This window comes from Cyprinus carpio, chromosome B4 (genome assembly GCF_018340385.1).
Source record: "Cyprinus carpio isolate SPL01 chromosome B4, ASM1834038v1, whole genome shotgun sequence".
NCBI classification, from domain to species: Eukaryota; Metazoa; Chordata; class Actinopteri; order Cypriniformes; family Cyprinidae; genus Cyprinus; species Cyprinus carpio.
This window is the reverse complement of record NC_056600.1, coordinates 27,811,139-27,825,829: the sequence shown is the minus strand read 5'-3', so window position 1 is coordinate 27,825,829 and position 14,691 is coordinate 27,811,139. Positions and strand designations below refer to the sequence as shown.

The 14,691-nt window shown below is 37.2% G+C and overlaps 1 pseudogene; it reads left to right on the top strand.

Annotated features, from left to right (window-relative positions):
* The first annotated feature begins 285 nt into the window (after positions 1–285).
* On the top strand, positions 286–12,918 carry LOC109058583 (annotated as a pseudogene).
* Positions 12,919–14,691: the final 1,773 nt, after the last annotated feature.

Genomic DNA, 14,691 nt, shown 5'->3' with positions numbered 1-14,691 from the left:
TTTGAAAAGTGATTTTTGTTAAATATCTCCTTTTGAATTGGACTTTGAACTTTGCAGATCTTTTTTATGATCAAACAGCAAGCAAGTCTTTGTCGAAAAACCTGGTCCACATATATATTCTCCTTCCCCTTCACATCTGTCATAATAGTTTTCATTTGTGTTTTTCCTTTGCAGTTTGAATAAACCTTATATCTCATATTTTTTCAAAAGGGGATCTTGCTTTCCTAAAGGGGTGGAGCTGAGATGTGAGGAAAGGAAACGAGGATGCACAAATAAGAAATGAGAAGCACCGAGTGAGTATGTGTGCTGACGTCTGACTGTCTTCACATTCTCACAACAGATCTCGTTCTCACAACAGTTCTGTAAAAGTCAAAAACATCTCAGAGCTGCTGTTCAACACAACGGTTCAGAGGAGAAAAAAGAAGGATCTACAAATACTTGAGGTGAGTATTTCAACATTGGTCACTTTGTGCTTCTGAGACTTTAATGCTGTGCTAAAATCATTTTCTTCTTTAAAGCTCTTCATGTTGTGATCAAACTGATGATTAAGTGTGTCTTTGTAAGTGAATCACAGAAAGGAGCACATTCTGATATTGTTGTAACATGGCGTGAAATCACTGTTGTTGTTTTTTTTCCATTTTACTATGTTTGTCATGTTATGGTTGAATTAATAACATGCACGATTAACAACTTGAACAAACGAAGAATAGTCTTTAATAAACTTAATAACAGAGTACACAGAATATCACAGGGGCCAACACATCCACGTAAAGGCGACACAGAACAATGAACAGAGGAAACTCGGTCCAGCGTAGATTATGCAAGATAACCAGTATGAAAGGTAGTGGCCACAGTAGATAAAGGTTGTAGGTGCTCTTTTTTTTCTTGTTTTCTATCCATTCGTTGTATTTGTTAAAGTGTAAGTTAATGTAAAACTCTGAAGTTTACAGTAATGTACAGAACCGCAGAGCTGATATGCAGGAAAAAAAATTATATCGTGGCCACAAATTAACAATGAATTCCCATCATTTACTAATTTCTTCCCTCGTTATAAATAGTGAAATTGTGGGTAATTTTTACTACTTTTTTGCATAATGAGAAAAGACCTCTATTTCTACTCTTCTGAATAGTGTATGACAGGACTGTAAGGGGACGTAGTCTGTTAACAGATTCACAAATCAGAATGGATTAATAAATTGTGCACACAGTTGACTTCAAATGAGATGAGGAATTAGTAAATCGTGGGAACGATTAATTTGTGGCCACTATATAAACATTCTTTCTTGTCATGTCTGGGGCTCCATGGTAACAAAAATCCCAAAAATTGGATTGGTGAAACTAAAATTCATTCATCCTCCTCAGATGAAGAAAATGGTGCAGCATTTAAAGATAATTTCCAATTACAGAGCTTGCTGGTATTTTGGTGTTGATGTTTGAATGCCTTAAAGTTAATGGTAAAAAATGCTATTAACTTTTACCATTAGCATAACAAAATACAAAAATTTAGTAGTTAGTTTAAAGTAGCTACTGAGTGACAAATAACATCAGTTGTATGTGCTGCTGTATCTCAAGATTATCAATATGATTTACTATAGGAACACATAGACCAGTTTCTATGACACTGAAACTTGAGCTCAGTATTATCTAATTACTCTGCATCCTCTTTGAGATGTTTCTACACATTGATTGGAGTAACTTTGTGGCAAATTCAGTTGTAGCAAATTGATTTGGTTGGGCATGATTTTGTATGGATGTATTTTTTGTTTAAGGTCTGAAAATCAACAACCAATGAATTATCTGCAGAGCTAAGGCTATGTTCAGACTGCCCACAGATTTTATCCAAGTTTTTTTTTTTTAGTCTGGACAGCCACAAAGAGAGAAAGAAATCAGTTTTTTTTTTTTTTTTTAAATCAAATTCAAAACAAAAATGCGATGGCTTAAAAATACTCATAAGCTTAATTTGATTGTAGAAACATTGTCACCAGTGGAGCTATGTTCAACTTAGATATATAATACTAACTTTAATACTGTTCAGGGGTCTCATTTATAAAACTCTCCATAGATTTCATCCTAAAAGTGTACGTAGGCACAAAAGCTAGATTTTGCGTATGCACAAAAGTTTTCTGACTCTTTTTTTCTACACCAGAACTTACGCAAAAATCCCTTTATAAATCCCAGTCAGGGGAAGATTGTGCGTACGTGCATCTCCACCAAATGTACATATCCGAAATCACCATATATGGAGCGTACAACGCCTAGTTTTACTTTGCATAACCTCATCTGCATATCATTTCCATGCATATTCCCATGCACGTTATACCATATTTATCACCGAGACATTAAGGAAATATGAGCTGGGGACTATAATGCCATTTGTGCCATACACATAAATTTTTATTGCTAAAAATTATCCAGTATCCTGTTATGTTTTATAATAAATATATGAAAATATCCATAAAAACAACATGGTTTAAAGTTGTTCTCAGATATATTTTAGAATAGAATTGATCTAATTTTTTTAAACTGGCCAAATAGTATTTCAGTTGTTTTAAACAATTCAAATCAATTAAATGTATGCAGTTTTGTTGATGAACATCTTTTAGCTATTCTTAATTACTTTTCTCCCTCCAGGAAAAATAGTTTGTACTCATGGTCTAGAATGTCTGTAAGGTGCGTACATATTTACGGCAAGTTTATTTTTTGTAAATCATGATATGTGCGTGGAAAATTGCATACGCATGTTTCTATGCCCATTTTGTGCGTACGCAACGTTTATAAATGAGACCCCAGAACTGTTTGAATATACATTCATCACCACATGTATTTTGACCATTTTAATATATATATATATATATATATATATATATACACTTTTCTATAGGCATCTGCATTGTTTGACACCGTGGATTGCATATGCTTTGCTTAGACACCAATAGCAGTGAAGAGGGATTAACAGCAGAGCAAACATAGGGTAGTTGACTCGTTAGGTGAATCATGCCTAAGACTGAGCCAAACACGACTCAGAAAACAACCTTTGACAATTCATGCAAAGATAATCATAAGTTTTCTATGCTTGTTAGACTTAAACTACCTTTTTAGAAAACTAGGTTTGTAAGAAGAACTTTAGAATGATAAATTTATTTAATTTAATTTCCAAATAATCTCTGTTCATTGTTATTTACTACAGTCATGGAATCCGTACCCACTGAAATGGCAGCCCTAGGAAGACCTCTGTTTCCTGGAATGCTGTACGACTGCCGCAAGGATTCCTTCATTCCAGGTGTGTAACTACCTACTACTAAATAATTTAACTTCCACCTATCCCCCACTTCTTCACCCAACTGTGAATCCACAAAAAAAGTATGGAAACCTAATAAAAACTTTAGTTAATAAATCATTAACAAACATCTATTATGTTTGAGAGATCATTAGTTATTAAATTAAATTAAATTTATGCTCCCATTGGTCTTTTTTGATTTTCTTTTTGTTTATTTTGGATTAAATTTTTTTTATTACGTGTTCCCTGGGAATCTAACCCACAACCTTGCACTGGTAACGCAATGCTCTACCACTTGAGCCACAGGAACACATGCTAGGTAAATGTTATATATAAAATATATTAAAATATATTCAATCAACTTCAAGTCTTTCTTCTGGCTTCAAAACCTCCAAGAGTTTAAGAGCAATTTTTCCAACAAGATAGATTCCACAACAATTTCAGGTCTTAAGGTGGGCCCCAATTCGCCTACTTATACTACGTCCTAAAAGTATGAAACACCCCATGTTTCAATCCCCCACCACCACTACCATGATTTTAATGCAAATAGATTTTTTCATAAATTGTTTTTTAAACTTTTCAAAAGTTTCTTGAATAACATATATACAGTGTGCCTGTACTGAACAATGTTTTGTGTGTGTGTGTGTGTGTGTGTGTGACAAGGCCAATGCATTAAAACCATACAGTTTAATCACCATTCTATATTAATGCGCTGCTTTAATTGATGCGCATGCACACACACACACGCACACACCACTCACACACACAGATCTGAGATCGCGCTGTGCAAAAAGTAACATTTAGAAGCTCATAAACTTGTTGTCAAAGCTGCCATGCGACTTTTATTAATTGATACTGAATCATTACATTATATTTCTCAGCCAGGAGCGCTGTTAGACAGCTGAGGCTTTGATTTGGAGCGGTCACGCATGCATCCGTAGACCAGGGCAACTTAATTTTCATACTTTAATAGTATTTATAGCTCCTAACAGGCTGTGTGACTATGAGAAGTTATTACCTCAAAATGTACGTCAGAATGCAGTTTTCCCTATTGCTCGCGTGCCAGCAATTATCCCTCTGTGTGCCACTGTTGGAACACGTGCCGTAGGTTGCCGACCTCTGTACTGTTATATATTTTGGAAAAATCTTTTGGATCAATTGGATGTTTATAAAAGTTCAAATTGATGTTGCAAATGAAATATAATATGGATAACATTAAATAAATATTTGATCAGGTTAAATGTTGATTATTAGTAACGCAGTCCCCTTTATCTAAATCTCATTACTTAACCGTCAGTCAGTCCATTTTTTATTTTTATTCGTGTTTGTAGTTCTGAACTGAATCCTCTTCCACAGTATATTAGCCGTTAAAGTTTGCACGGAACAACACTTCAAAAATCTATTGCAAACAGTAGTCCATATGAGGAATTTTGACACACTCTTTTCAGCATACTATACTGCACACTTATTCTAATCTCACATGGATAGTACGCACATTGAAATGCAGGGTTAGAGTCTCTAATAACGAGTTGAGTTGCGTAGAAATGCGTAGCGCTGGGGTACTGCAGGAACAAGGTGGGGAACCACTGCATTAGATGCATTAAGTGCAATTTGAGACATAATTGGCCACATTTACGAAACAAATGTACGACAGAAAATAGGGCGTACGGTCGTTTCAACGCAAAACTTAGAATTCATCAAAATGAACATGAGTGGTGGCTACGATCAAATCTCACGTCTGGTCTCAGCTCGTGTACACAAGTTTTTGAGTTACCTGAACTTGTGCCCACCATAGTAAGCAGCTACAATGGAGAATTGTAGAATGACAGCATTTATTCATTATTATTTTCCTGAACCGTCAAAAGAAGCTCATTAGTCAATCATTAACCAGTAAGATTAGAATGTCTTTTTTTCTTTTTTTTTGTTTGTTTTTTTTTTTGAATTTATTTTTATTTTGTGTGCATGAATAGCAGTGTAAACAAGACCATGAGGATTCAATCGTTGCATCACGCACCTGTAGCGCTACTGTAAAAGAAGAAAAATATAAATTAAGTCTATAAAAGTAATAAAATAAATAGGATCACACAAAATATGCAATAGGCTATATTATAATTAATAGATTAACAAAAGAAAAAAAAAACTGTGCAACAAACAAGTAGGGCTACGCTCGTTTGTGTGACACTCTTAATGCATTTTATTTCTTTTCTTTGTATCTTTATTTGATTAAATCCATCTGATCGCACAGGCGCCTCACACAAACAACATTAGTTCTAGCGTTGCCTGACATTTCAGCCATCCATCATCAAACTAAAATGCAGTCAACCAAACATAAAAGTTACACTGTTTATTTTATAAGGTCCCCTGTAAAATCAGTGTGAAGCACCCAAACAAACATTTTTGCGCATGAGAAGGATTTAACCCTGATAGTAGAGCATGAGTGAAGTATAAAACCATGTTTAGGCTACATAATGAATAATAGTTATGCAAACAAATGTCACAAATATGGCAAAAATGGAAACATTTGGATTCTTGTGGTATGAGACAGGCTTGTGAGCCTAATGCCGTTTCAGTCGTGCTTGACATTTGTATGCCGTTTATAATAAATGCCACTATATCCTAACTTGTGTTTTATTTTCTAGTTTAATATATAATTTTATAACTACTGATTTTTCATTCTTGTTGTGTTCTGAATATCATTAAATTTTAAATATTTGTTGTAGAGTGAGGGGAATTAAACAGGCGGTTTATATTTACCAGTATTTTAATATACATATAAAAAACATGAATTTATGTAGCCTAATTGTTGGTATTACAAGGTTAACAGGTGTTTTTGGAGTAAGATCAATTTCTCTTTCATGAGTTTACTTCCTCTTTTTGGCTGGGTTTTGTTTCTCCGTGTCGTTAACTCTAGGGGTGAGGCTTCTAAACCGGGGTGTTTTTAGGGGCGTGATATTTAAATGATGATTGTTTTCTGCCGCCACATTTATAAACATGCAATCATTTGTACGTACGATGAGATTGGCGGCATACGAATGTTTCATGAATCACACGTGAACTCTGTCGTAAGTTAATTTGTGCGCACAGATCTGCGTTCATTTCGACGTCAGATTGATAAATGCGGCCCGATATGAATAAGCACACAAATTAAATTAGTTTAGACAATAAACTTCAGTTGTATATTGTCCTCATACGTAATTGTTAAAGCCATCTCTCATTTCAGGTGTTACTCTGTGGGATAAGAAATCAATGATTGAAGATTTGGACACTCGTCCACAGCTCATGACAGATGTGAAGTTCAGTAGCTCTGACTCTCTCTCTAGTAAGTCCAGTCTCCTGGATGTAAATGCTTCCCTGAAGGCCAGTCTTGGGAGGCTGGTGGAGGTGGGAGGATCTGCCAAATACCTGCATGACACCAAAACCTCAAACCAACAGTCCAGAGTAACAATGTTTTACCGTGAAACCTCAAGATTCTAACAGCTTACTATCACCCACCTTGGCCAGGTCACCTACCCTCAGGTGTTTGAGCGGAAAACTGCAACTCATGTGATCACAGCTGTGCTGTACGGAGCTCAGGCCTTCATGGTGTTTGATCGGACATTTTCAGATGATGAGAACCACCAGGAGATCGAGGGAGAACTGAATGTCATGGTCAAGTCAATTCCTGGATTTTCCATTGAGGGGCAAGGAGGTGTAGAAATGACAGAAGGTCATAAGGAAAAGGCTAAGAATATCACCTGCACATTTCATGGTGATGTCCATCTTAAGCAGAACCCCACCACGTACATGGAGGCCCTAGAGGTGTACAAGAAGCTCCCTACTCTGCTGGGGGAGGATTCACAGAATGCAGTGGCAATTAAAGTCTGGCTCTATCCTCTTTCTCTACTGGATACAGCAGCAGCTCAGTTGGTGAGAGAAATCAGCACATGTCTCATTTCCAACACGGAACATATGATAGAGGAGCTGGGAGAAGTCGAGAGGAAATGCAATGACCTGTCCAGAAAACCAGTGGCAAATATTTTCAGTGACATCAAAGAGAGGCTGCGCTTATTCCAGAACTCTATTAGCATTTACAGGCTGATCCTCCAGAAAGCACTGGCCAGAGTCTTGCCTGCTATTCGAGGAGGTGGAATGGAGGAAAAGTCACTGGATGACATCCTAAAGATCCACTACCTCTCCCCTTTTAATGCTGGTATGCTTAACCAGTGGTTACATGACACAAAGTCTGAACTTCACCTGTTGACTTCGTACACCAAGACTCTGAAGGGGATCAAAACGGAAGATTCAGACGGTCTCATCATCAGCCTCCTTGATCCTGATATTGATGTTGTGGTATGCTTGACCTTCACATCTCTGAAGTACAAAGACCCATATCTTACAACCCTGAATGAGTTTCTGAAATCTGTCACCTTTACAGAGTTAGATGGGGAAAATAAGTTTTCCCTGACATCCTCTGTCCAAAAACCGTTCAACCCCCATGATGTCACTTCAAAAATGAGAGAAAATTTATCTCACTTCAGAAGTTTTTCAGAGGCAAATAAAGACGAGAAGACAATCCACTTCATTATTTCCACCATCTCTGATGCCTCCAATCCAGGCTCCTCCATCTATCTGTATGAAAAAGGGAAACTGACAGATAAAAAGTTCCAGCCCGTGTCCAAGCCACCCCCACCAATAGTGAAGAATGTTCTGGACCAAACTGTGTTCCTGAAACTGCGTAAGTCCCCAACTGGAGAAACAGTGAAGTATAGAGTAGAGTACAAGGAGGTGAAAGCAAATGCTGGAGATGAGGAACAGTGGCTTGTCATAGACACAGCTGATGAAGACTTTAATCTGACTGGATTGAAGTTTGGAATGCAGTACTTAATCCGCTACAGGATAGTAGGTAAAGTGGGAGTGAGTGAAGCCAGCGATACTGTCAGCTCCAGACTCTCATTGGGTAAGTACACATTTTTTTGCATTAACTTTTTATTTCTCCATATGCTACATTCACACAGTCAGTGTTTGGATTTTACAACGTGCCATTCACACAACAGCATGATGGAGCCTATAGAATACAATTACAGGTGCTGGTCATATAATTCGAATATCATCAAAAAGTTGATTCATTTCACTAATTCCATTCAAAAAGTGAAACTTGTATATTATATTCGTTCATTACACACAGACTGATATATTTCAAATGTTTATTTCTTTTCATTTTTATGATTATAACTGACAACTAAGGAAAATCCCAAATTCAGTATCTCAGAAAATTAGAATATTGTGAAAAGGTTCAATATTGAAGACACTTGGTGCCACACTCTAATCAGCTTATTAACTCAAAACACCTGCAAAGGCCTTTAAATGGTCTCTCAGTCTAGTTCTGTAGGCTACACAATCATGTGGAAGACTGCTGACTTGACAGTTGTCCAAAAGACGACCATTGACACCTTGCACAAGGAGGGAAAGACACAAAAGGTCATTGCAAAAGAGGCTGGCTGTTCACAGAGCTCTGTGTCCAAGCACATTAATATAGAGGCGAAGGGAAGGAAGAGATGTAGTAGAAAAAAGTGTACAAGCAATAGGGATAACCACACCCTGGAGAGGATTGTGAAACAAAACCCATTCAAAAATGTGGAGATTCACAAAGAGTGGACTGCAGCTGGAGTCAGTGCTTCAAGAACCACTACGCACAGACGTATGCAAGACATGGGTTTCAGCTGTCGCATTCCTTGTCAAGCCACTCTTGAACAACAGACAGCGTCAGAAGTGTCTCGCTTCAAAAAGGACTGGACTGCTGCTGAGTGGTCCAAAGTTATGTTCTCTGATGAAAGTAAATTTTGCATTTCCTTTGGAAATCAGGGTCCCAGTGTCTGGAGGAAGAGAGGAGAGGCACTCAATCCACGTTGCTTGAGGTCCAGTGTAAAGTTTCCACAGTCGGTAATGGTTTGGGGTGCCTTGTCATCTGCTGGTGTTGGTCCACTATGTTTTCTGAGGTCCAAGGTCAACACAGCCATATACCAGGAAGTTTTAGAGCACTTCATGCTTCCTGCTGCTGACCAACTTTATGGAGATGCAGATTTCATTTTCCAACAGGACTTGGGACCTGCACACAGTGCCAAAGCTACCAGTACCTGGTTTAAGGACCATGGTATCCCTGTTCTTAATTGGCCAGCAAACTCGCCTGACCTTAACCCCATAGAAAATCTATGGGGTATTGTGAAGAGGAAGATGCGATATGCCAGACCCAGGAATGCAGAAGAGCTGAAGGCCACTATCAGAGCAACCTGGGCTCTCATAACACCTGAGCAGTGCCACAGACTGATCGACTCCATGCCACGCCGCATTGCTGCAGTAATTCAGGCAAAAGGAGCCCCAACTAAGTATTGAGTGCTGTACATGCTCATACTTTTCATGTTCATACTTTTCAGTTGGCCCAGGTTTCTAAAAATCCTTTCTTTGTATTGGTCTTAAGTAATATTCTAATTTTCTGAGATACTGAATTTGGGATTTTCCTTAGTTGTCAGTTATAATCATCAAAATTAAAAGAAATAAACATTTGAAATATATCAGTCTGTGTGTAATGAATGAATATAATATGCAAGTTTCACTTTTTGAATGGAATTAGTGAAATAAATAAACTTTTTGATGATATTCTAATTATGACCAGCACCTGTATATGCCCCTAAAATTCAAGAGATTGGGCCAAAATTGCCATTGTATGAGTTTTTGTCTCATATGTGACCCTGGACCACAAAACCAGTCTTAAGTGTCAATTTTTACATTTTGAGATTTATACGTAATCTGAAAGCTGAATAAATTAGCTTTCCATTGATGTATGGTTTATTAGGATCGGACGACATTTGGTCGAGATACTACTATTTGAAAATCTGGAATCTGAGTGTGCAAAACAAAATATTGAGAAAATCACCTTTAAAGTTGTCCAAATGAATTTGTAGCAATGCATATTACTAATCAAAAATTACGTTTATATATTTACGGTAGTAAACTTACAAAATATCTTCATGGAACATGATCTTTACTTAATATCCTAATGATTTTTGGTGTAAAAGAAAAAACCTATAATTATGACCCATACAATGTATTTTTGGCTATTGCTACAAATATACCCCAGTGACTTAAGAAATCATATTGATATCATGTAGTATAGTTAAACAATATAACATAAAGTGCAGTTTTTGTCCAGAATAGCCTGAGTGCAGATATGATATTGATTTTATACAACCCCAGCCAGCATTTCAAATTTTATTCAGCAGAGACCAAGGTTGAATCAAGGATGTTATATATTTTAATTTTGCTAATTAAATTAACGCTGATATTGCCACATTGTTTCACCATCTCTCCTTTCAATATAGGTGAATTGTGGTTTTTGCGTAGGTTTTGCGTGATGTTGACCTGCAAATGCAGACACGATGGCTGGGTTGCGTTTACAATACACTGAGATCCGATCACAATGCGTCCTCGACTACCTCTGGACCAGGACACGCTGATCTGATAACATTACGATCAGAAGCGCGTTTACACTCGTCTTTTCAATGTGTATGTGGACAACATCCAGATACAGGTCGCATGTTAATACCAAGTGTAAACGCAGCCATTGTTGTCATGTTCTTGTCTGTTTTCTGTTCCTTTGTGTTTTCTGTGTTTCTATCATTTGATCTAGGCCACATCCACATGAAGCCAGAGATTTCCCTATCCTATTAATTTTTTTTGTTAAACATGAAGTCATCTCAAGTCATCTCATTTGCATGGACACGAAACCACTGAAACCAGCTCAAAACGATGTAGTATACATGCCAGACCAGTATGTGGTGCTGGAATTCTGCCACAGAGATACACTAAAAATGGAGAAGAAGACTTGGAGCATGCGCATAAATATTGTGTGCTGTATACAAACATTTTGATTTCGCTTTAGTAAAGCTAATAGGGTCAGTAGCTTCTGCAGCACGAACACAAGCATGTAGTCCGCTGTTTTTGTTGCTGTTATGTGACATAGCGGTGTCTGACTAGGGTCGAGACATGGGGTGAGGATATTATCGTTTTACTAAATATACGGATTGGCTGTACACACGAAAATGCAACAGTGTTGTTTTCAGATTTATCCCCTTTGGACGAACAAAACGCTAATATGATTAAAAAATTTTATATATACTGCTAAAACGTGTCTCCTTTTGGACAGGGCCCTAGTTTCCACATTAGCCGTGAAGATTACCAGTTTAAAAAAGAAGATCCTTAAATGATTTTGACATTTTCACCCAATTTTAGAGCAGACCAAAACAGATTGAAAATTGACAGTGAGTCTCCAATACAATACATTCTCCTGAGTTTACATTGTTCTCTCTTGCAGCCAAAGACTCTACTGCTCCTAAACCAGAAACAGGTAAGAACACCGTAGTTACACAGTGACACCTAGTGGTCACTCCAGTAAGTATTTTCCATTACAATAGTTTTTGTCTCAGGATACCACAACTGCATATAGCTGAATTTAGTTTCGAAATTGATGAACTTTACACTGTTATTGATCTAAACTCAACCAACACTTGAGTTGACTTGAGCTAAATACACTACTGTCTTTTTGAGTTGCTTTAACAGCAGAATCTGAATATCTCAATAGTTAAGTTTCCATACTTGATTTAGCTATTTTTCCTGTTTATCTCTGTGAAGTTGCTCTGACATGATCTGTACTGTATAAAGCGCTTTAGAAATAAAGGTGACCAGACTTGGCAGACAAATTAGTTTTCCAGTACAGTTGTGAGTCCTGCCGATAAGGGAGTCAGTTATTGAATGCCATTGTCACATTCATTAATAACTGAACTGTGTGAATTTGATTCTATTTAGTGCTGTAAAACAGGACTAACCGTTCTCTTAATTCCATTCTCAGAACATGCTGTGATTGTGGGTGGGACAGGAGGTGATGTTTTCTCTTTCAAGTCTGCCTCCTACACCTCCATTAAGAAGATGAACATTACTTACAGCTCGGTGTGTGTTTTGGTTTCATTGTATAGTAGCATCTTTATCTTTTATCACAATATTTTTACTTCATTCATGTGAAATGCTTTTGTGCCTTTTAGATGTCCCTGAGCTCAATCCAGGTGATTTTCAACTGTGGCCAGGTTGTTTTAAGTTGTTGACTTATGATTATATAGAAAACTGGAAATTCTACTTGATGAAGATGATAAAATTGTCTCTGCAAAACTGTGGCCAAATAGGAATCGTAACAGATTTGGGGGTTTTGAATTTGTGGTTGCCAAAGGAAGTGGTAAAACAACAACATTTTCTGTCAAGTGTCAGTACCTGGGTGAGCCTGTGAGTTGTGATGTGAAGTCTGGAAGGATTTATGGCATTACAGGCAGATGTGGCGATGAGATTGATGGTCTGGGCTTTTACTTCATTTAGTCTACAGCTATGCTAATGTATTGTTTGGTGACAGTATCCAAATATCTAAACATTTAAAAATGACCTCTTCACAGCAGTCATATAGTCATATACATGTGTAAGTTAATATACACGTATTTCATGACTAAAAGTGAAGCATCAGATTTGAATCAATGAATGCCACTTAATATTTTCCACTATTACTTATTACATTTTCAGGGATATGTTAAGCAAATAATGCAAAATAAATAAGTGACAAGATAAAAGTATGAATTGTATTGGTCAGTAAATAAATAGGGATTGTATTTGTCTCCATCTTCTAGCTATTTCTGTTCTTATCTATTATCTTGATGTGCTGGTAAAGTTTCAATAAAAAAAGTTTAACTTGATTTAATAGGGCTTGACACAAATCTAGCTGTTTCTTGAAGATAACTGTGAATTGCATAAACCTTTTTCCAAGGTTTTGTGGGTAAGGGTTGAGGCAAGGACTTCAATGAGCAGAGCAGTGTTCAATGGGCTTTTACTTACAAACAAGAACTACTCCGAAGGAAAAACAGACCAGCAACAGGACTGGCGAGGCAGGACAAGGTTTAGCAGGGTTGAACACAAGGGGCACATTTGATGACGAACTGGCCCAGGACAGAAAACAGTCGGGCTGTGCCTGAAATTGCCCCCAGATTCTCTTCATGTCTGATTCTTACGAAACAGCGCTAATACCCATGTGAGAGACAAGTGAGTTTGCTGATGTGGAAAATAACAGTGTAATGTGTATGAATCTTGTTATAAAGGGGTTGATAAGTGGTTCCTGTGGCAACAATGGACGAATTCACCGATCCGCAGTCAGTCCTTCACGCACAAAAAAAGCATATTTATATGAGGAGCCTGCATCAGGGCTGGACTGGGACTTACAATTGCCACTGTTAGTACATTGTTATAGGCATCTAAAGATTTACATGCCCTCAGTTTCTATTTACTATGTGTGCTTGATTTCTCTATTTGGTAGGTATGTACGAGTCGGCCAATCTGGTTCCTTCCATTAAAGTTAACATTTTCAAATAACAATCACAATCCTGGACAGTGAGTGACATTAAATATTCAGACAAAATAAAATTTTCTCCAGTCATTGTTAAAAAACAAGCAAACAAAAATTGCTAGCTAGCGTTAGTGAAGCAGTCAGGGCAATCGCCACCCATTAAAAAACGTCACAATGTATATTAACTGGAAAAGGGTCTATATCAAATCAATTTAAGTGCAGTTCAAAACCAGAGGATGTTAATGGACAAGAGATTTCCAGCACAGACCTTGCAAGCACCAGACAATTCAGAAGTGGTATGGTTTGTTATTTTCTTATACATTTTAGATATTATCTATTACTTAACCATGATATCTTTTTGCGAAACTATGTTAATACAAATAGTAATCGATCACAAAACCGTATTAAATTTTCCCATTGGCGGTTAACAGCCTTACAAAAGCCAGAGCTTACCAAAGCTATTGTAAACAGCACTAATGTTAGCTAACAGGTTAATGGAGCCATTTGCTTACATCCTAACAACAAACAAAAAACTTACAATTGGAACTCTTAATGAAACACAACAACAAATAATAAGACATACTTATAAGTTGTGATCCATAAAGAACAGATTGTCTCAACGAAGCACAAAGGAAAAAATCTTTCAGAAGTAATTGAATCTGTTTATGACACAATGAAACATCTGGCTTGTAATGTTTAGGTTAGGCAAGACTGATAAAAAATAAATTTTAACAATTCTAAGTTTGTCTACCTTGGGAAAGCCAGAGTCGCTTTAACATAGTGATTACACTAGTTACCTTCCCAAGTGCAGCTCAACCGAGATTGAGGTCTTTGCAGAGCAAAAGTTGGTGTTTCTGATGTTGTGGGTGTTTTCTAACTGATGGGTCTTTCTAAATGATACAGTGAAAATGATCCCCCTTACCTAACCCCACCCCTAAACCTACCCATCACTATGAGGTCAACCAATCAGGTAACATGTTCGAAAATGCCCCAATTTGGTAACTCC